The 24,295-nt window shown below is 39.4% G+C and overlaps 1 protein-coding gene across 2 annotated transcripts in view; it reads right to left on the bottom strand.

The window, feature by feature from the left end:
* CAPN5 (calpain 5) overlaps positions 1-19,443 on the bottom strand; it is a 151,837-nt gene extending 132,394 nt beyond the window's left edge. The window contains exon 1 of one of the 2 annotated variants that reach the window (XM_074304136.1): positions 19,215-19,443. The gene's annotated coding sequence lies outside the window, so the exon portion shown is untranslated. The remainder of the gene's footprint in view (positions 1-19,214) is intronic. The other variant, XM_074304137.1, reaches the window with a different exon arrangement.
* Between the last annotated feature and the right edge of the window lie 4,852 nt (positions 19,444-24,295).

Genomic DNA, 24,295 nt, shown 5'->3' with positions numbered 1-24,295 from the left:
TAGACTTGAGTCAAGAATCCTAGCAAGTCCTACTTAATAGCTGTATGTCTTTGCACAAGGCACTTAAACTCATGGAGGCCCAGTTTCATCATCTGTGAAATAACCACACAGTTTTGAAAGCACTAGACCAGGAGTTCTTAACTTGGGATCTGTGATTACTTCCACATCCACTTCCATTATTCCTATTCACATGTTGCCAAACAGAGCTGGAGAAAATCAAGACTTCATGTCGACTGGGCTTGCTACAAATTTACATTATCTAATCTCAACTAGGCCCTCATTAAAGCAAGGTAAAAATCACATGCCTCCCTAATTTGTTTCCTAATCTGTTCTCAGCAGCTATTCCAAACCTTCGCTTTTTTCATCAAGGCTCTCACAGGGATAACTCACTCCACTCATCCTCTGAGCTGAAGACCTTATGTCAAAGGAAGACTGAAACCACTGGGGAGAAAAGTCATCTTTCAGTTCTCCTCCCTATTCTGACATCACTCAGACATTTTTCTCCACTACTGCTTTCATTCTAGTCTTAGATGAAGAAGTGATCCTTCTGAATACCAAAGCAAACTCCTCTACATGGGACCTTGATTTTCTCCTCTCCAGACTTCTCTATCATCCCTAAACTTTTATCTTCAATCTCTCCCTAATTAGTGGCTTCTTCCCTGATATTACAAACATGCCCATATAGCCCTCATTCTTATAAAATAATCACTTGATTTTACCATCCCTCTTGACTATCTTCCCATACCTCTACCCTCCACCATGATTAAGCATTACTCTCATTCCTTTGTGTCTGACCATTCCTTCCCATTCTCCTTTACTGGTTTCCCATCCAAATCATGTCTATTCACTATGGATGTCCCCTAGAATCCTGCCCTGGACTATCTTATCTTTCTCCTGTATTTCTCTTGGTGATCTTATTAGCTCCTAAGGATTTTATCATTACTATACAGATAATCCTAGATCTATCTAGCATTAGAGTCTCTCTGGAGCTATAGTTTCACCTGTCCAACTGACACTTGAACATCTCAAACTGTATACCCCACAAGTACACACACCTAAAACAGAACTGATTATCTTCCCCCAAAAAACCTTCCTTCTTTCTGAACTTTCCTATTACTGTTAAGGACTCTAAAAACTTCCCAATCACCCAGGTTTAAAATCTACATCTTATCTTTACTCTCACCCACATATTTAATCTGCTGAAAAATCTGGAAGTGACATCCTTCAGAACAAGCTTACCGTGAGGTGGCTGTCATTGTTCTGCCCCTTTCTGTATTAATTCTCTGCCCCCCTCACCACTGCACCTGATCAGGATATCTGGGTTAAAGACACCAAACCTTTCCCAACAAGGAATTTCAATCAAGAAGATATAAAGAGACTACAGCTTTGGCTGTTCCAAAACGAGAAAATGGAGACAAGCTGTTACTCTAAACAGTTTACCTGCAATTTATTGTCCATAATGTTTTCTTACATGACCTAAAGGTGATTTTAATATGGATGGTTTTAACACTGATGATCCTTGGCATATACAAATTTCATCAATAAGAAACTGCGAAAGGATTGAAGGGAAGTGAGAAGAAATTTAGAAGACAAAAAGGGAAGATTTCCAGTGAATGTTCCTAAAGAGGAGGACAGAGCAGTGTAACATTTGCTTTAGAGATCTGTAAGAAACCTCCTGCTTTTCAAATACAGAAAATCATAAGAGCAAAATCTGTTGTCAATTTTTCAATTAAAAAGCCACAAGGATGCTTTGAACCTGGGTGGGTTTTTTTCCCTCTATTTCAGCATTTCTCACAAAGATTCAATGTGAACAACTAATGTGAATTTGAATATTACAGAACACTTGCAAACCAAGTGTCTTTTCTTTGTAAACAATGTCTCAGCTCCAAAGCAATAGGATTTATGGGATGTCTGCTTTCTGGGACCACTCAGTATGTTGCAATATACTTTGATATGCTGCATGCGTCAAAAAATTCTAGTGATTTCTAATTGTATTGTGAGGATAAAGAACTTGCTTCTTACCAAACAGCAACATTTTGAGCCTCATCTGAACTCCCCATGAAATAATGACTGATTACTCATATAAAGTGTATTAGGAATTGGACATGTTTGGTTTTTTTTAGATATAATTAGTATATGGATTCGAAAGAAAATTGTGTTTTCAAGAAAGACAATGGTGGGCTTAAGTAATGCCGGAAGAGACAAAATTTGGCAAATCTGCTTGCAGGCAGGAATTGTTTTTCCCCTGTGAAATCATCTATGCATTTGGGCTTTTGCTGGTTGAACAACTGTGCAATTGTAATGTGTCTTTTAGGTTTAGTTGAGCCTAGGATGGAATTTTCATACAAGCCCATCTATTTATTTAATTCATGATTTAAAGAGTTCTGTGATGGTGAAAACCTATTTTGTTTCTACAAGGTTAAATGAATTTTTCTTTTTCTTTCTTTAAAATAATATTTTATTTTCTACCAATTACATGTAAAAGAAATTTTAACATGTATGTGAATTTTTCAACATGAATCCTTTACAAGAAGATTTTATTCTATATAACAAGATACATTTTTTCAGTATTTGAAGCTATTTTTACAAGGGAAGCTGTACTGTTTTTTTCTTTCTTTCTTTCTTTTTTCCCCTGAGGCAATTGGGATTAAGTGACTTGCCCAGGGTCACACAGCTAGAAAGTGTTAAGTGTCTGAGGCTAGATTTGAACTCAGGTCCTCTATTCACTGTGCTACCTAGCTACCCCACTATACTTTTTATTGCATTAACAAATTATAGTTATTATTTGGGGGGAAAAGAATAAGAGGACAAAATGAAACAGAAAAAAATTCGCCAGTCACTTCCTGAAAAAAACCCTAAAAAGAAAACTCCTGGGGGGACATTATAGCCAAAATCCAGAATTTCCACGTCAAAGTAAAAATACTACAAGATGCCAAAAAGAAAGAATTCAACTACTGAGAAACCACAAACAGGATCATACAAGATTTAGCAGCCACCACCATAAAGGAGTAGAGAATTTGGATACAATTTTCCATAAGGCAAAGAATTTGGGTCTATAGCCAAGAATAATAACCAGAAATTGTGTATAATGTTACAAGGGAGAAAATGGATCTTCAGTGAAATACCTGACTTCCAGGTACTTACTGATTAAAACAAAAAAAAAAAAAAATCTTTTTTAATCTTCATAACATGGGCCATTTCTACTTTTCCTACCTTCTTTCACTCTACTCCCCTCTACACTAGCTATACTAGCCTACTTGTAGCTCCTCAAATAAGATGCCTTTTTTTACCTTTACATGGGTTCTCTCCTTATGTCATGAATGCTTTGTCTCATAACCTCTGCCTTCTGGCTTTCCCTGGATTCTTTTAAGGCAGAGTTTAAATCTCACTTTTTGCAGGTGGCCTTTCCCATTTACCCAAGCTGCTAGTGCTTTCTCCTTTCAGAGGATTTACAATCTACTATGGAAATGTTGTATATATACAGTTATTTAGCTCCCACATAATACTGATTTGTCTATCTAGTATTGCCACAGGCACTCAGAACAATTCCTTAAGGATTCAGAAATAAAATTTGATGTTTGGATCAGTCAGCATCACTCACTAAAATGAGCTGGCATTCCCAAGTAGTAGACAAAAGCCAAAACTTGCTACCTTAGACAGCCAGAGAAGGTTAGTGAGTGCGGATAACTATCCCTGCAAAGGGAATTGGAGATGGGACATACTAGCTCAGAAACCAGTTGGATTACCTGAGACAGAAAAGCAGACAAACCTGTTTTAGACCTAATGAATCATCATCCCCTGGGAAGAAAAAAAGAAAAAAAAAACACAACAAAACAAAACAAAACAAAACAAAACAAAAAAACAGTTTCTTTCTCCTGTTTCCAGGTTTAAGGGGATTTCCTTCAAAACTGACCAGAGTTGATCTGCTTTTTAGAGTAGCTCTGTTTCTTAATGATGTGGCAGATAATTTACATTTGTAACAACTGCCCATTACTCTATAATTCTCTTAATCTTACAAAGCATTTTTCTCAGAACAGCTCTGGGAGACAAAGAGGGAAAATATTCTTTACACATGAATAAAGTGAAAAGTCTCTTCCCCCCCTTTAATAAGGGCTGGAGTCAGGTCCTCATCCAGCCCTTCTGATTTCAGTTCCATTCAATCCACCCAGCATTTATTAAAGTGATTATCATGTGCCAGGAAGGCACAATGAAAGGCATTGAAAAACAAACAAACAAAAAAATAGTCCTTCATATCAAATAGTTTACATTCTACTGGGAGAAAATATGTACAACATTTAGTAAATACAATTTATGTATATATATTACTATATATATATATACACATATAGTACTATATGTGTATATATATATATATATATATAGTAAAAACAAGGTCATTTTGAGGAGGGTGGAAACATTGATATACTGCAGGGAACTTGGATGGGGGGGGAACCCATTATTTAAATTTATTTCGTTTACTTTATAAACATGTTTATTTTATTTATGTATTTAAGGAAATTATTGAGAGAAGGAGTCCCAAGATTTCATCAGACAACTGACGGGGTTCTTGAGATCCCAAAAGGCAAAGAATCCCTGTTGTAAAAAAACAGTCTGAGTTCAGCCTTCTAGAGAGTCAGGGATTCCAAGATGTGGAGTAGAAAAATATAGAATACCCAAAATATGATCCTAGAACCTCTTCCTTGGCTCCTTACAGAGAATAAGAGTTGGAGAGTATGATCTAGGCAGCATCAGTTCATAATATCACATAATATACACATGTGTGTATATGTATATCTACATATGTATACTATGTGGTTTGCAGTTGTCTATTTTATATATATATATCTGTATATGTGTATGTATATATACATATGTATATTTATATATAAATGTATGTATACTATGTGGTTTGCCATTGTCTACTATGCATACATATATATGTGTGTGTATATGTATATACATACCCCATGTGTTACAGCTATATACATACATATACATACACATACACACCCACATTTACACACCCACACCCATACACCCTCAACAAAACCTCTGTTTTCAAGTCATTCAGAGTAAAGTTATTTGGTACCACTCCATCAACCCCTTGTCTCCAAAGGAAAAGAATGACCAACTTTGTCCCTAGGGACTTTTCCCAGACTAGGAGTACAGTCTTTCCTCCTTCTTAATAGAGAACTGAACCACTGACCCCAAATTCATCTTCTGCTTAGGCCACTAATAACAATAATGGCTTTTAAGGTTTTCAGGTTTACAAAGCACTTTATATATATTGTTTCATTTCATAGTAAGCAATTATATAATGCTGAAAGATTTGCAAAGAGTCTTTATGATGAGATAATAGTTATAGAGAATTTGGCACACTGCCTGGCATATAGTAAGCACCATATACTGTAAATGATAACTATGATGATGATGATATCCCCACAACAACTTCGTGAAGTTTATGGTACTATCAGATGAAGGAAAGAGATAGAGACAGAAAAATAAAATTAAGAAAGGAGGGACAGAGACAGACAGACAGAAACAGAAAAATCATGGAGGGACAGAAAGGGAAAGGGAAAGGAGACTAACAAAAGACAGAAGAGAGGAGAGAAATAGAAAAGACAAGAGATAAAGAGAAAGAAATAGAAGAGTGGAAAGAGGTAGGGAGAGAGAGGAAAAAGATACACAGAAGGAAGAGATCAAGACAAAAGATACAGAGCAAGTAAGCATGATTAGGTTGTTATTTAGGAAAGGTAACAAGGAACCAAAAAGGTTCAGAATTTCAAATACAGCACACTGGGAAGTCACAAGATATCATGAGAGATCACTAGAATATAAATCAGGAAAAGTGGGTTCAAGTGCCAGCTCTGGCCCTAATAGTGAGAAATTATAAGTACCTATTATATGTTAGACCTTGGGCTAAGAGGGTAGATGTGAAAAAATCCCTGCTCTCAATGGACTTATAACTTAATGCAGAGGTTTTAGATCTATGGTTCTCAAGTTCCCAAAGAGCCCAAGGACAGATCTTGTATGCCCCTGAACTTGTATGGGAAAACAGTTAAATTTTTATATCACTCCAAGGAAGTGAGAGAAGGGGATAATATAGTGCCTACTGTGTGCCAAGCACATTGCTAAGCACTTTTTACAAATATTATCTCATTCTATCCTCATAGGGAGATAGGTGCTATTATTAACCCCATTTTACAGTTAAGGAAACAGAGGCAGATAGAGATTAAGTGCTTTACCTATGGTCACATAGCTAGCAAGTATCTGAGGCTGGATTTTAACTTGGGTCTTCCTGACTTCAGGCCCAAGAGCTCTATCCACTGAATTACCAATTTCCTCTATAAATAATTGGTTTCCTTTCTAATCATTGACTGCCAAAAGGGTACAAAAAAATAAAAAAGATCTGATCTGATGGGACATGTTGAAGAATTAAATGACTGGATGAAAAGCTGGGCTGATCATATAGCAAAAGGAAAGGATGGAAAGTTGCCAGAAGGCTCTGCCAGAATTCTCTCAATGTCAGGAGAAACTGAGGGAGACATCCAGCATGGTAGATGAACTCGCCTAAGTCAATCTCATAGGAGGATTTGCATAAAAGTTAGTAGGGATAGGCTGGCATGAATGGGTTTGGCTACAGGAAACTTCCAACTCAAAAACAAATCCATTTCAGTATTTGTGTGTTAATAAAATTAAGAACTGTATTCCCTTTTTTCTCTCTCTGATCTTGGTGCCCTGGGCTGTTTTTGTGATTTGTGAATTGTAGAGCTCTATGGGAATTGTATCTGCAAGATCTGAACACAAGGGATGTCTGAGTTCTGTCTATGTTAAAAAAAAAAAAATGGGGAAAAAAATGAAGCTTAGAGATAGTAGCTTCCCCATGGTCACATAGCTAATAAATGCTAATATATGCCTGTGCTCCAGCTGGATTATATATTATCTTGCACTGTTCACTTATTGTTCCTTTTGAGAATGATTGTCTCTCCAGCTAAAGCATCTATTCCTTGGCTGGCAATACTTCTAGTACTCAATTTGTTGAGAACTTGTTGATGTTCCCTATTTTTAATGTGACTCTTGGCAGAGAATGCACAGCTTAATGGAAAGAGAACTGTTTCTGGGGAATAGGAGATTCAGGTTTAGTTCCAGGATGAGGCTACAATTTCCAGCCCCAAGACTCTGGGCAAGTCACTCTACTTAGCCTCTGGGATATCTACTGAAGAAGGAAGAAGGCAAGACAAAAGGAAGAACTGTGGGGAAGTCTGAAATTTCATTTTGGATAGCAATGGCTAAGAAGGCTGGGGCCAAGATGAAGCCCTGTGAAAAGACAGTTGTCATAAGTTGTCCTTCTTCTTCTGGAAGGACAGGATACTGCTGAAACTCCTTTGCTCAAAAAAGCTGCAGGCTGATGATACTATTACATTGATCAAGATAACTTGTCCATTCTTAACTGCTCTACCATGGCCAGGACAAAATCTAGCTCTAGAAAGGGAGAGAAGATCTGAAACCATCTTAGATGGTGCAGACTTTTTTGTGGTTGTATGTGTTTTTATAAATGTATGCTTTACATGTACACATGTATGTGTATACATGAATATATGTGTGCATGCACAAGTAAATGTTTGCATATATTTAGGTACTGGAGTCTTGTGGGAATGTTTGTCCATGAGTGTAAGGATGCTTAAGTAAGTGCACAAGAATACTTTATATTCCTATATACAGTGAGTCTATGGAGGGAGAGAGAGAGGGAAGAATAGGAGCACTTATAAATTATATGTAGATCTGGGAGAAGGACAATGTCACAGACTCATACATGGAAGGATCATTCTAGGACATCCAGTCAAATCATTTTACAGTTAAAGAAACTAATGAATTAAATGATTTGCCCATTGGAAACTAGACCCTCTCACTCTAAGTGTTCTGTGTTTTTTCTTCTGTACCACACTGCCACTGTGAACATATCTGGAGGCAGTAAATATGGGTGAGTAGGTGTGCATCAATGTAGGAGAAATAGATGTATGAGCATGTAGATATATAGGGAGGCATGGACATAAATAATATGAAAGAGTTTAGGTGTGGGAAAGGTGCTGGAGTGTAGGTTTAGGTAGGGGTGACATTGCACTCCAAGTATATCACTTTCTTGTCTTATCTTATCGCTTCTCAGGATATTAGGACAAGAAGATTTTTTTAAGACCAAAAAAGCTTTCATCATATAGATGTCTGTCATAGAAGTGACAGCAGTAAAAAGCTGGAGTGAGATTTCATGAAACAGAATATCCAACTGATAATAAGAACAGGCTCATACAGAAGAAAAAGGAAAATGATAATAAGCTTAATCCCGTCTTATAAGGATAAATGGAATTACAGGTTACCTTCAGACTTGAAGATGTGTATGTGTATGTGTATGTGTGTGTGTGTGTGAGAGAGAGAGAGGTGGGGGAGGGAGGAGCATATGTCTAAACAGTTGTATCATGATAATTGTGTATGCTCATATGTATATCTCAGGATATGGATGGTGGCTGTACATACTCTTAGTTCAATGGAAAAAGCACAAAAATGCAAGTCAGAATACCTAAGCCAAGAGTTCTTAACCTAGTGTCCATAGATGCCCATCAGTTTTGGGGGGATTGAAAAAAATCATAACTTCACTTTCTTGCATGTTCTCAATGCCTGGAATTCTCTTGCTCATCATCTCCATCTTCTGACTTTCCTGACTAGCTTTAGGTCCCAAGTCAAATCTCATTCCTACAAGAAGCTTTTCCCTATCTTCCTTAATGGTCTCTATTAATTCCCTCTATTGTTTATCTCCAATGTACTTTGAGTATCTGTGTGTATTTATGTACATATATGTGTGAATGTATATATATATATATGTATATGTATATATACATATACACATAAAAATATTATATAGCAGGTAGATTACAGAAAAACTTAGAAAGACCTACATGAACTGATGCTTAGTGAAGTGAGCCTAAAAATTGCATGAAGATTAACTATGACAGAAAGTTTATTTAGCTCTTTATTTTTAGCTCTGTATTTAGCTCTTCTCAGTAATACAGTGATCCAAGACAATTCAAAAAGACTTTCCCCATTCAGAGAAAGAACTGTGGAGTCTAAAGGCAGATCAAAACATACTAGTTTCACTTTTTTCATGGTTTTTTTTTCCTTGCTTTTGTTTTTCTTTCACAACATGACTAATGTGGAAATGTTTTACATGATTGCACATGTATAATCTATATCAGGACTGCTTACTGTCTTGAGGGGGTGGGAAGAAAGGAGGGAGAAAGAAAAATTTAGAATTCAAAAACTTTCCAAAAAATGAATGTTGAAAATTGTTTTTATTTTAATTTAATAGTAAGTGGAGAAAATACTATTAAATTAAAAAATAAATATCTGTAGACTTGATTGACCTTTGATTGCAACATTTCCTTCAAATATTTAAGCACATTATTCTGAGGGTAGCCAGGTGCCACAGAGTATTGGCCCTGAAGTCAGGAGGATCACTTAACCCCAATTGCCTCATTTCCCCCCCCCCAAAAGAAGACAAGTTAGTGTTAAGCTCTCATGTTAATTCCTGCTCTTCTTCTTCTTATTATTATTATTATTATTATTTTTTTTTTTTGCTGACGCTAGGAAGTGTTAAGTGACTTAAGCTGGATTTGAATTCAGGTCCTCCTGACTTCAGGGCTGGTATTCTATCTACTACACCAACTAGTTGCCCCTTGCTCTTCTTATTTCATAGAGCCTTGATGACCAAACACATGTAATGATTTCCCAACATCATTATTCCTATCAGGGTACCAGAACCTGAATAAAGACATAAATTGGAAGGAACACAGCTTTCAGCCTAGAGTCTCACTGGGCTCTCTGAACATCTCTTGAGTTCGTGTGGCATGTGACATTAACTCTCTGAGTCTGTTTCTATATCTATGAAATGGAGCCAATAATCCTCAACCTCTCTGCTTAAAAGGCTACTGTATGGAAAGTCCTGAGTGCTTTTTTTGGGTGGGGAGGGAGGTTAGGGAAGCAGGTTGAACCTATTATTTCATTTCATTAATGTGGAATTCTCTCTATAATTGCAGAAGAACAACTGAATCACTTGCAATCTTAAAGAGATGCTGAAGGTATTGAGAAGTTAAATAACAAACTTGCCCATAGTCTCACAACCAATATGCTTCAGAGGTGAGACTTGAACACAGGTCTTCCTGATTGAAAAGCTAAAACAGTATCCAATCAGCCAGGTTGCCTCACAACAATTTATTACAATTATCTCATTTTTCCCATCATCATCATCAGTTACACCAAGATCATATTTGACTTAGAGGGTGAGAGAAACAAGAAGGGGTTAAACAGGTTTTCTGAGTAAAACCTGACACAGATATTCAGCTCCTGCCTACTACCTGGCCCCAAATATGCCCAGTTCCCTCCTTCCATTTGCTCTCTCTACTCTAGGACACCTGTCCCTCCTTCTCATCCATTCCTACTTTCTTTCCTTCCTCCAGAATTCACCTTTACCTAGCCCCACCTCAAGAGGGTTGCTTCTGTGCTGCTTTTTGCCAGCCACCACTATGGTCACACACTTCACTTATTTATGTATGTCCACAACATGTATGCAGTCCTACAACACTTCTGAGTGACCTAGTCTTAAATAAAGATGCAATTGGAAAATATTTAATGAAATTTACAATAGAATACAGGTATTACAATGTGTTTGAAGCCTGCAGAGATCCTCATGTGTAGTTTGGTGGGCCCTGTTTCTATGTGAATTTTAGTACTGTAAGGCAGTACAGTAGATAGAGTTCCTGTTATCATTTAATTACATTCTCATCACTGGCTGCGTATGGCATTCAAGGCCCTCCACAAAGCATGCAAGTTGAGGTCCCCACCACTGAAGATCTTTTGACAGAAACAGGTTCATTCTTTGGCAGGAATGTCAGAGAGATGTCCTATTCAGGTACAAATTGGAGCAGATGAACTCTGGGGTGCCATCCAATTTTGAGAGTCTGAGATTCTGAGATACTTCTCCAGTGTAGCTATAGGAAGGTAGCTAGATAGTGCAGTGGATAAAACACCAAGCCTGGAGTGAGGAAGACCTGAAATTGAATCTAGCTTCACTTATTAGCTGTGTGACCCTGGGCAAGTCACTTCACCCTGTTTTTCCTCATCTATAAAATGAGCTGGAGAAGGAAATGGGAAATCACGCCACTCTCTGCCAATAAAACCCAATGGGGTCATGAAAAATGAGATACTAATGAAACAAATTAATAAGTATAAGCTATGGCAAAATCACTTGCCAACTGTCTCATCAGTAAAATGGAGATTATCACACTTGTACTATCTACCTCAATTTCAATCTAAAACCACAAAGTATGATGCTTAATAAATGTTCAACTGAACTGCCTTTTTAATAAATGTGTTATCATTATAATATTCGGAAAAGAAGTCATTTCTCCAACATCCTCCCTTTCCCTTCCACTGAATATACATCATCTTTGGCCACATTCCAACAGCTTGAATGAGACAATCATTTTTATAATACAATTCTAGAGGCACCAGTAATCTCTATCATATTCCTTCCTCATTCCCCTAGAATCTACTCCCATCTGATTATTGATGCCTGAAATTCTACCATTAGAGATAAATTATTTTGGCCAAAGAAAAACACAAGTATCCATGGGAAGAATGTTAGGCAGCAAATGGTTCATACCACAGTATCAGGCCCTGGGACCAGAATGGCACAGGAAACAACAGAGTCCTTTGGAAAAGAATAAAAAGGAAGTTTACATGGTACACCCCAGTGGAAAAAGTTGGGAGTCAGAGGATCAAGTTTTGGGTCCCTGCTCTACCATTCACTTAGTATGAAGCCTCCCTGGGCCCTGAGATCATCATCTATCAAATAAGCAGAGGTGGTGAAAATTGGAGGGGAGGATGAAACAGGGAGTTGGCTGAGCTCTGTGACAATAGCTCCTTTCCACTTTGCCAATCTAACATTCTATGGCTCTAGTTGGGAGGGCAGTGTCTGTGAAGCATCAATCTTTATATTTCTAGCCTTGAGAATGAGACTCAGTTGTTAAAGTGAATTAAATTGTGGCCCAGGACAAAGAGATTTTTCTGAGGGAAGAGCTGAATAGCCAGAAAGAATTCAGTCAATGCCAAAGGGGTGAGAAATCATTATTCATTTTAATTCAGTTCAGCTAATACTTATGAAGTGCCTACTGTGCGCCAGGAACTGTCCTTGGTGCTAGAGAGACAAAATCAAAAAATGGATACAGTCTCTGACCTCAAAGAGCTTACTCCCTTCTGTGGGAATACATGGACATAGAGAAGCAGATACAAAATATATACAAGAGAAGTGGATACAAAATATATACAAGAGAAGTGAATACAAAACATATACAAGGTAAGCATAAAAGGATTTGTCCGGGAAGGCCTCATCAGAACAGTCTTATTTATGTTGGAGGCCATGCTTGAGCTGAACTCTGAACTAAGAAAGGATTCTAGAAAAGAGAGGTGAGAAAAAAGACAAATACATGCAAAGGCAAGAGAGGGATAGAATGACAGGTCTAGTAGGGAATATAGTTTGGAGTATAAAGTATGTAAGGAATAATAAATAAGTCTAGGAAGATAGATTGGAACCAGAAGGACAAGGGCTCTCCACATTGGGCCATTTGAGCCATTTATCCTATAGGCAATATGAAAGAGAAAACTGAAGTGAGCAGGAGAATGACAAGGGGTCATAGGATCCTTTTAGAGCTTGATGGATGAAAGGGACTCCTAGGGATCACCTAGTCCAGACAGACAGACAGACAGACACAGACACACAGACACAGACACACACACACACACACACACAGTATCTATCAGAGGGGGAAGTCAATGCTCTTTAGAACTCCGTTGTTTATTGGAAAGGGATTGAAGATAAGTATACTAGTTTTGTGGCCTTAGGCAAGCCTCTTTGCTTTTCTGAGCTTAAGTTTCCTCTTCCATAAAATGAGGAAGCTTGCTTGGATGGTTTTTGAAATCATTTCAGATTTTAAAACTCTGATCCTATGTCACTTTCTAATCAGGAAGTTTCCTCGAGTTCCTTTAATATCATAAGGGAGGCAAAAAAAAAAAAAAAAAATGCAATGAACACTGAACTTGAAATCAAGAGACCTGAATTTAAGTTTTGACCCCAACATTTACCAGCTATGTAACCATGAACAAGCCACTTCACTTTTAGCCTCGGTTTTCTTCAATTGTAAAATGGAATTAATACTTGCAACATCTCTCTTATAGAGTGATTATGAGAATGGTAAGGAACTTGATATAGAAATAAGGCTTTTAATTCTTGTTATTATGAGCAGTATGATACAACAGAAAAAGTACTGGCTCTGAATCAAAGGACCCAGGTTCAAATTCTATCTCTGATGCATACTATCCGTGACTTTAGGTAACTATCTTTGGGCCTCAGTTTCCTCATCTATAAAATGGGGAGAGTTGTCTAGACTTAGATGGCTTGCTAGGCCCCCCTGCCTCTAGCCTTTGTGACTATGTTTCTATATAGAGCTTTATAGTCTTTAACATTCAATGCTCTAAAATCCCTTACAGTTCAGACATTCTGAATCTTCTGTTCTACCATTCTGTGTTCTAAGGTCACTTTGACCTCAAGGATGCTTATATTCATTGAAACTTCTAGGTCAGAAAAAAGACTTAGCCATTCATTTAAGCAGAAGGACTTTTACTTTTGCAAAGGACTCTCCATGCATGCACATGCACATATATATACACATATATGTGTGTGTATATATATATGTATACACACATACAGACAGACCTCAATTTCTCTTTTAAATCAATTGAATTCAACAAATATTATTCAGTGCCTACTAAGTACAAAGTAGAAACAAACTGCAAAACAAACTTTTTTTTTTTCAAGAAAATAATATTCTATTATTTCAGGTCAATTTCCACAAAGAGACTAAAAAAGGACTTAGGCTTCTGCTTCCAATTGAGATGTGTTTCTTCATACAGTCTGAGTAATGTATTTGAAAGAATTAGCATCAAAGAACGCTTTAGTTAGAACAGGCTTTGTTATTGCTACTGTTTAGTCATTTTAGTCATGTCAGACTCTTCATAATCCCATTTGGTATTTTCACCAAATTGTATTGCAGGGATACTGAGTGGTTTTCCATTTCCTTCTCCAACTCATTTTACAGATGACTGAAACTGAGTCAAACAGGATTAAGTAACTTGCCCAGGGTCATACAGCTAATAAGTATGGGAGGCTAGATTCGAATTCAGATTTTTCTGACTCCAAGCCAGAGCATCATCTCCAAGGATCCTTCCAACCTGGAAGGTGATCTAGATTTGCCTTCAGTCACACAGGGAGTTAGTACTTGAACCCAATCTCATTTATATTCCCAAGTTTTCCTACCCATTTCAGATCAGATCCAATGAGGCAAGGATGGGAAGAAAGAGGAAGAAGCATAGATTACAATTCTACTAGGGAGAATTTGAACTAGGGAGTGTGTGTATCTGTTTATACCAAGAATGTGAACCTCCTGAAGGCAATCCAGTCTTTCTTACACTAGTAAGACTCATTACTAATAAAAAGATTAATTGCCATTCTTACCATTTTCTCATTTGACTCATTTGACAATCTGGTGGAGCCCCTTTTCAGAATAATGTTATTAATTGCATAGAAAACAAAGGATTACAAAGGAAATTAATTAATATTGAAAGTTACCAAAATTCTTAAAAATTAAGTAGACATGAACCCCAGGCATAAAGGAATGTTTCCAAATTAACTATCCAATTCAAGATGAGTTCTTAGGGACAGCTGTTCTTTTCCCCAGGTCCATAGAGGATTCCCACTTTGGTATGCCCTAATCCTTTTTCCACTAAAATTGGGTTCCAGTCTCCTCTAGCAAGCATATCTCCCACTATATTTTCCCCTTCCACTTCCATGGACTCTATTTTAGTCAATCTGGATAGGTCACTGCTGTTTCTTCTCATCTTCTCCCCCAACCACAGCCAGTTTCTGTCTGCTCATGTCACCATTACCCCCAAACTTTGTTGCTTGTAAGCTTGCTCCTTATCCTTCAAGGCCAAGAACAAAGGTTCTTTTTTCTGTGAAGCCTTTCCCCTATTCTACCCTGCACCCATCAACATTATTCTTTCCATAGCATTCCATATTCCTCTAAGGCCCTTATCAATTTCTGTCTTGTTTTTCTGTCCTTTCCTTAAAAGTGCTTGACCAATGTCTCACTGTGCCGTGGAGATGATCCTGAGGATCTCAAAGGTTTTGCCCCAGATGAAAAGCTCTGCCAGGTTCTATGAAGCTGGGAAGTCTTCCAGTACAGGCCTAGCAATTTAGTCAGGCTCTCAACAAGTATTTATTAAGCATTTTACATGGGAGGCACTGTGCTAGGTCCCACAGATACCAAAAAAAAAGCAAAAAGACAATCCCTGCCTTCAAGAAAGTCATGTTCCAATGAAGGAGAGAATATGCAAACAAGGTTATACACACACACACACACATATACACATATATATGTACTATATAATGTAAATAATATTTAATTGTAAATATTTCATATATGATAATGGGAAATAATCTGAGGTAGAGATTATACATCTCTTTCATTTGACAACCAGGATAATAAAGCATGGAGAGATATATCATGGGAAAGTTCATCATAAGAACATTGGCCAACATCAGGGGGAATGATTTTTTCTTACTAAAAGCAGTCCATAAAAGCAGCCACTAAGGAGCTGAGATTTCTATCCATACTGATGAAATCACAGTTCTTAGAAGTACTGAAATTCACTACTATTATAAACCATTATAAACCACATGAAGACAAGAATTTAAGTTATACTTGTAATCTCATCCCCTTCATCCCAAGGATCAGAACACAGGGCTTTGTACATAATAGGTACTTTACAAATGTTTGCTAAAACATAGAGAATGTTCATAATCCTCACTAGCTCAAAGCAATATGGAATAGGAATAAGATAAAATCCCAATCATTCTTCAAGGACCCCCTCCTCCATGAAGCCTTCCCATATCTTTTTCTCCTCTCAGTTTCCTAAAGAACTTGAGACTATGTGACACATTTTAGCACACATCAAGCAGCTGCTTGAGTTTCCTCTAGTCATAATTAATGTTAATTTATTACAATATCATTATAATTTATTTAATATAATTTGTTTAATAATAAAATTAACATTAATAATGAAATAACTGTTAATGAAAATTAATTAATTATGATTATAATGATTAATGTTTGTGCAACAGTTTGAAGTTTGCAAGGTATTTTATATGTTATTTCATTTGATCTTCATAACAGTCCTGGAAGGCAGGTCTCATTTTACAGAGGAGAAAACAAGCACACAGCTACTAAGTGTCTGTCTCAGAATTTGAACTGACACCTTCCTAACTACTGGTCCAAAACCATGTAGGACCAGATGCATAAACTTTTTGAAGTCAGGACCACATACAGCTTAGTACCATATTTTATTCTTCTTTTTCTTCCCTATTTCATACCTACTTATAGTTGATAGAAACTTTAAGGAGTGACTCTGGCTGGAAGTGGAAGTGATTCAAACATAAGAGCATGCAGGGGAACAGGTGAAGAGAGGCAAATTTAGCAGAGTTAAGATTATCCCGACCTTTAAAAAAAAAAAAATTTCTCAGAGTTGTTCAGAGATAGTTTATTGCTTAAGAATTATAAGTTTCAGAGCTAGAAAGGATCACAGAACTGAATGACTGAATGATAGCACTAAAATATAAGAACATAGAGTGTCATAGCTGAAATGAAATCTCAGAACATAAAATGTCATAGCAGGAACACAGAATTACAGAGAGAAATGATCTTGGTCATAAGATATTAGAAGCTGGAAGAAACCTGCAAGACTCTAGTCCAACTCCTTCCTCTACCGGGGCACAGAGAAAGTCAATGATTTGGCCAATATCATACAAGTTGTAGGATTTGAAACTAGACTCCCTGATTCAAATCCAGTATTCCCAGATTGCCAGTATAGCCTAAGTTATTGGAGATTCTCTTTCCTAATATTCCCCTCAACTCTTCTCCTCCTTATCCCAGTCATTGGATGGAAATGATCACAGAGTATAGCAGTTACCCAGTACTTTATAAATGACTTCATGTTAGCTATTTGTGAGCTAGATGCTCACTCACAACTATCCTCTGAGGTAGCTATTATAGATACTGGCATTATCCCCATTTACAAATGAAGAAGAAACAAGACTATAGCGAGGACAGACTTTTTGCTGGAGATTTAATTCTTTTCCCTCTAGTATTAGGGACTTTTAGACTTGGCTTCTAGCCAAAGAAGGGAAAGAAGTTTTGCTCTTCCTTTGGGGATCAAATCCCTAAAGATGAGGAACCAGGAGCATGTGGGGCAAAGGAAATTAAGTCTTTTTAAAGGTATTTTTAAAAGTTTATTATTACATCTTACTTTGGCATACAAATCACTCCTTCATGGCTTCCCTCTTGCCAAGATAGCCTTAATATTTTCTTAAAAAAATAAAAAATAAAAAACCCTCCATCTAAACAAAACTGACTGATGGACCAAGCTTGACTGTCAGTCCTATTTTGCATCCAAAGGTCACCAGGAAATGAAGTCTTTAGAAAGGGGAGGCAACAATACTGCAGGACCCTTGACAAATGATTTAACTTCTCTCAGCTACGATCATGAAATGAGGAGTACAACAGAAAATATTTCACAGGGTTGTTGTAAGGATCAAAGGAGAAAATATTTGGAAAAAGTGCTCAGCAAAGGGTCTGGACACAGTAAGAAGGTGTTTCATTAGTGAAGCCTCATTCACAGTAACCCAGGGATACTGCAAAGTACTATTTTTACCTCTACTTTATACAGAACTAGCGACAGAAGCTCAGGAATTTACTTTCCCAGGTTATGAAGCTTCAGGGCAGGTATCTGATCCCAGGACTCTAGCGAACAATGCAACAAGCCTTCCACTAAATCCATACAAGTGACTTTAATTCAGTGGGACTTTCTTACAGGCTCCATAAAGTGAGGGGGCTGGGCTCCAGGATCTGAGGCTCCTTCCAGCTGCAAATCGTCAGTGCATGGAAGGAGGAGGGGGCAGGGAGGTGGGACTTTTCCTCCATAACTCAAAACGAGGTCAGAGAAAGGAAACACACACACACACACACACACACACACACACACACACACACGGGGAAGTGGGGAGGGAAGAAAAGGAATACCACCATCAAGGCTCTGCTCACAGAACTCCCTGGGGTCTCTGCAGAGGCAGAGAAGGGGGGAGGAGGGGGATTGCGGTCACGGTCACGTAGTTCATAACCAAACAAATAGATTCCTTCCTTCGGCCTCCCTCCCCCACACCAGGCAAGGAGGCCCCCTAGCAGGGGGGGACACATCCCGGACTCAGAAGCCGAGATTTTTGGTTTCCGTCTCTGAAGGATACACTGTCGCTCCATCTCTACAATCTCAGTTACACTTTCACAATCTCACCTCGCCATCCATAATTAGCCACACATCGCACACTCTCACACTAAGTAATCCCTCAGTGTCACCTCGGACCACACACTCACGCACCTCGGTCTCACCGACCACACACACTCCTCCACGCCCCCCCCCCCAGCCGCACCCAGCACAACTTCACAGTCACACCCACTCTCCGCACATCCCTTCCCCACCGCTCTCGTGCTCCACACACACACACACACACACACACACACACACACACACACACACACACACACACCAGACACACACCGCACACTTTGGAGAAAGCTGTTCCTTTTAACTTAAGCATACAGTAGGTGCTTAATAAACACCACCCACCCCTCCTCCAGCAGCCCCTCTCACACACAAGCTCTCTGTCTCTCTCAGACACCCCCCCCACACACACTCCCATTACGGGGCGCACAGACTATATATAAACCCCTCACAAGGCACCCCACTGTTTCTCAGACACACCCCCGAATGTGTGCATTCCTGATGCAGACCACAACCTCTCTCCGACGCTTAGGCGAGACACGCCCCTGTATATACATCCCTCTACGGTCCCGCTACAAACCCAGCCCTTGTGTAAATCATGCACAACGGCACCGTGCACACAGGTAGACTCCCCACGCCACACACAACCCCACACAGCACTGGCACCGCGCGCGCACACATACAACCCCACAAGCCCGCTGCACGCCCGCGGAGCCTACCTGAGGCGGGCAAGCCGGGCACCGCAGGAGGCAGGATCCGGGCAGGAAGGAGCCGAAGGTGGGGCTGTCGCCAGACTGGGGCTCGCGCCCGGGCAGTGGCAGTGGTGGAGACGGCAGTGCGCGGTGCAGGGGGAGGTGGCTCCGCCAGCCAGGTGCTCCCGCCGCGGAGGCAGAGAGGATAGGAGGCAGCAGAGCCAACTCCTCCCGCTCACGAGCCCCGCAGGGTTCTGGCTCTCCGGGCCCAGCCCTCCAGTCCAATCAGCACGAGGGGCGGGGCCTCAGAGGGAACGAAAGAGGGGAGGAGAAGGGGGAAGCCGCGCATGCGGACTGTTCCAAAAGAGAGGCTTTTAGGGGACTGAAGGGCCTCCCGGTTTGAGCTAGCGAAGTAGGAAAGGGGCGGGAAGGGTCAGGGAATGAGTTAGAAAGGGAAACTTTGCGATCGACGCTCTTCTCCCCTCTCTGCCCCCTTTTCTCTCCCCATTTCGTGCTTTCACGTTTTCCGTCCTCCTCGGGGCTCCGTCCTTCCTCTCCCTTCTCCCACCTTTTTACGCCCATTCTCTTTTTGCTCTCTCATCCTCACTTCCTACATCCCTTCCACTTCTCAGATCATCCTCCATCTCAGCCTCTCCTCTTCAAGTCCCCTTCACTCATCTCCCTCTCTTTTTTATCACTTTCTGGGGCTTCCTGTCCCTCTCCGTCCCCTCTATTTACCTTTGCTCTGCTTTCTTCCCCACCTCCGTCTCCTCTCCCTCACCTCACTCCCATGATCCCTAACACCTTCTCTCCTTGCCTTTCTCTTCCCACCGCTCCCTATTTTGGATTCCCCATTTCCCAGGCTTTCTTACCCCACTTGCACGTCTTTCTCCCCAAATATCCACCACCACTTTGAAAGCAAAGGGGGGAATCACAGGCAGGAACATTTGAGTCAAAGATCCATAGTTTTACAGTTAGAAGATGACCCGTCAGAGAGATTTAGTCTACCATTACCACAAAAAGAAAACCCACTCTGCAATATGCCTCATCTAGTCATTGCCTAAAGATCTCTAGTGTGGGCAGAACAGCATCATCTTTTGCAACAAGTACTGGGCTGGGAATCAGAGGGTCTGGGTTCAAACTTGAGTCCTGCCCCATCTACCTGTGTGACTTTAGGCAGTCTTCATCTTTTTGGCCCCGGGCTTCCAGAAAGAAAATAAGGGAGCTGGACAAAATGATTTATAGACACCTTAGAGGTACCTCAGTGGATAGAGTGCTAGGCCTAAAGACAGAAAGACCAGAGTTCAAATCTGCCCCCAGACACTTCCTTTCTGCCTGTGTGACCTTGGGAAAGTCCCTTTACCTAGGTTAGATTCAGTTTCCTCAGCTATAAAGTGGACAAAACAATAGCACCCATGTCCTAGGATTATTGTGAGTATAAATGAGATAACGTACCTGGCACTTAGTAAATGCTTAGGTCATGAAAGGCTTTGAATGCAAACTAGGAATTTTTTTAAAATTTTTTTTATTTTTTTATTTTTGAGGCTGGGGTTAAGTGACTTGCCCAGGGTCATACAGCTAGGAAGAGTTAAGTGTATGAGATCCAGAATTTGAACTCTGGTCCTCCTGAATTCAGGGCTGGTGCTCTATTCCCTGCACCACCTAGCTGCCCCCACCAGGGATTTATATTTGATCCTAAAGGTAATAGAAATCCATCGGACCTTATAGAGTAAGGGAGTAGGAGGAGGACCTTTGTTTTTAAAAAAAATTACATTAGAAGCTGATTGAAAGATGGATCGGAGTGAGGAAAATCTTAAGATAAACATACCAGGCTATTAGCCTTTTCAGGGCATGAGGTGATGAGGGCCCAGTACTAGAGTGGGGGCAGTAGAGAGATGTTGCAAAAGTGAAAATAATGGACATGGCAGCAGATGGGACATAGGGGTGAGAGGTAGTGAGGAGTCAAGGATGATCCCTTGGTTGGGAGCCTGGGGGAGATCTGTCTGACAAAGTCTAAAGCATCACCACAGTCTTAGTTCCAGAAGCTCCAATAAACAACTTTATCTTGGACAATAAAAATAGTTCATTGTTTTCCTATGCATATATTCTATTCTTTGGGCCAGGGACCCTGTGGGGATGAGGAAGATGTTGATTTACTAAGAAATCTCAGTTTCATCCTTCTCCCTTTGTGAATATCCTTATTATTATTGACAAGAAAATTGAGTCTCAGAGACCCAGTGGTCCCAATATGCATCAAAAACAGCCTTCTGGTCTCTAGGACCAGAAGTCTCCCTTTGAAAGCCCACACTGTGGCTGAAGGAGACAGCCAGTATGACTGAGAAGACAGACACTTCTCTAGAAGTTCCTTTCTTCTCTAGATCTGGTCCTTGCTGGTTCTCTTCCTCAGCCTCAAGGCATCATTGTCTTGTCAGCTGACCTGGATATGGAGTCCTCCTTCTGACACTTGCCAATTAGCCTTATGATTTCAGACAAGTGACTTCCCTTTCCTGGGTCTTCTCTTTCCCTAGTCATAGACCACAGTTAATAATATCTTCCCTTTAAGGTTATTATTTAAAAAAAAAAAGAAAAGACATATATATAAACTATCCTTATTGCAGGGGCAGCTAGTTGGAGCATGGATAGATCACCAGACCTGGAGGCAAGAGGATCTGAGTTCAAATTTGAATTTAGATACTTATTAGTTATGTGACCCTGGGCAAGTCATTTAACCTTGTTTGCCTCAGCTTCTTCATCTATAAAATGAGCTGGAGAAGAAAATTACACACTACTGCAGTATCTCTACAAAGAAAATTCCAAACAGGGTTACAAAAGACAGACACAACTAATTGATGAAAACAACAACAAATCGTTATTAGATTGTAGCTCCTGGGACAAGCAGACACAAGGTTGCTCTCCCTTTAGCCAATTCTATTGTGTTTGATAGAGAAGCCTGCCAGGAAGTGGTGGACAAGAGCAAGGCTCTGCTCCTTATCACTGGGTGACCTTGTCCAAGTTGCTACCCAGTTAGACCATTGATTTCTTCCTCTATAAAATCAGCATATTTGCTCTTCCTCCTTTGGAGAGTTATTTTGAGGACAAGAAGATATAATTTGTGTAAAATGTTTTTAAAGTATTAGGTCAAGCAATAATAGTAACAATAATAATTGTTGGTCGAGGAAGGGGCTTATCTGGGGTAGAGAATACAAATGAAAGGGGAACCAACTATATCTTACAAAGTCTAATTGAAGAAGCCATCAATATTTACCCTGATGAGGAAGAAACTTAAAGGGGCCCATGATACCAATTCAGTACATTTCATTGTCAAATGGTAGTAGAAAAGAAGATGAATTTGGAGTCACTGAACTTAGATTTGAATTTCCTATTGAAAGAGCTCACATTTCTATGAAGCTCTAAAGTTTGTAAAACATTTTCTTTAAAATTATCCTGTGAAGACCTGATTTCCCTCAGAGTATCAAGAAAGGAAATTAATTATTGGAGGGTCTATAATAGGAGTACAAAATGGTAGAATAGGGAACTGATTCAATCATTAAAAAAAGTAATTTAAAACTATGTGCAAAAAATTTACTAAACTCTCTCTGTGTATGTAGCTTTTGACCCAGCAATACTACTAAGCCAATACCTCCCAAAGAAATCAAAGAGTGAGGGAATGACCCATAAATATGCAAAATATTTATAATAGCTCTTTTTTTGATCATAGCAAAGAATTAGAGACCAAGAAGATAACCATCAGGTGGGGAATGGCTGAGTTCATTTCCCACAGGATTGAAAAGTCTTCTCATGACTTCAAATCAAGAATCTTTTTCCTCTGCTCCCCTTCCCTAATACCACCCCCCACAGTGTACTAAGCTGAATGGAACTGAACAAAATTAAGTGGAAATGAGTAGAGATAAGTACTAAGAAAGATCAGATCTAGTTCCACACATATTCCTATACAGACCAGGGAAGACACCAAGTTATAAAGACTTCTTGAAATTTGTAACTTTCCCACCTTTGTTGATGTTCCCCCTTCCTGTCTGTTTCTCTGTATTTGCTAGCAATGAAATGCCTCACAAAACCCTGTATGGAGCTGTGTAGTCAGTGGAAAATAGATCAGACACACAGGCCAGTGGAACTGTTTTAGGAGGAGTGAGGAGGGCCTCTCCCAGAAGCTCAGAGGTCTCTGCTCGAATGCCAGCTCTGCAATCAACTGTCTATTTCTGCTTTGACAAATAAGGACATCGCACCTGACCAGTTCTGACAGGCTATGTTCTAGGAATTTAAGGAGACAAAATAAGGATAGAAGATGAGGTAGCGGCAATAGAACAAATAACAACTAAAACGCATTTATTGGACAAAGCACTTCACATGCCTAATATAGAACAGTGTCATGGGATATTAATGTCATGCACCTGTGTGACATATGGACCTGGCAACAGACTAGATAACACAGTCCTGCTAGGCTCACTTGTGAGAGGCCACAGACTCCCTGGGTGGCCTATGCTTCAGGGATTTATTTAGATATCTTCGATCTAGCCCACCCTGAAGCCAAAAAGACTGATTTCCATTTTTGTGGGGAATAGGAATTCCATGGCTAGACATAGACTCTTTCAAACTCCCAATTTCCAAAAGGAGTATTAGATAACAATTGTATCCTTCTTCTATATATCAGATATTTGCAAACTAGGATGCTTTATTGAAGAGTAGAAATGGTTCAAAATAATATCTACTTTCCTGGACATTCATGATAGGAAATAGTCCTATCCCAAGTCAGAAGGGTTACTTAGTCTCAGCCCAAACAGATATTACACAAAATACAATCATGAATAAAAGAGCAAACATATTTATCAAGTAATAAAACAGTAATGAGTAAATTATGCCAATTAGATTAGGTAATAGGTCATAAAGAGTTAAGGGACTATGCAACATGGGAACAAGATGAAATCTTAGCTGAATCAACAAGAAAATTATTTCATCTGAGAAGTTCTGTCTTAGAGATTTATGGGGGATGAAGATACTGCTGGGATTCAAGGGATAAATTGGATTGCCTGTTTCCTCCATATGCTTGTGACAGTAAAAGTCAGGTCTTTCCCTCCTTCTCTCTGTCACCT

This window comes from Sminthopsis crassicaudata, chromosome 3 (genome assembly GCF_048593235.1).
Source record: "Sminthopsis crassicaudata isolate SCR6 chromosome 3, ASM4859323v1, whole genome shotgun sequence".
Lineage (NCBI taxonomy): Eukaryota > Metazoa > Chordata > Mammalia > Dasyuromorphia > Dasyuridae > Sminthopsis > Sminthopsis crassicaudata.
The sequence above is the reverse complement of the archived record's forward strand: the minus strand, read 5'-3'. Positions and strand labels throughout refer to the sequence as shown.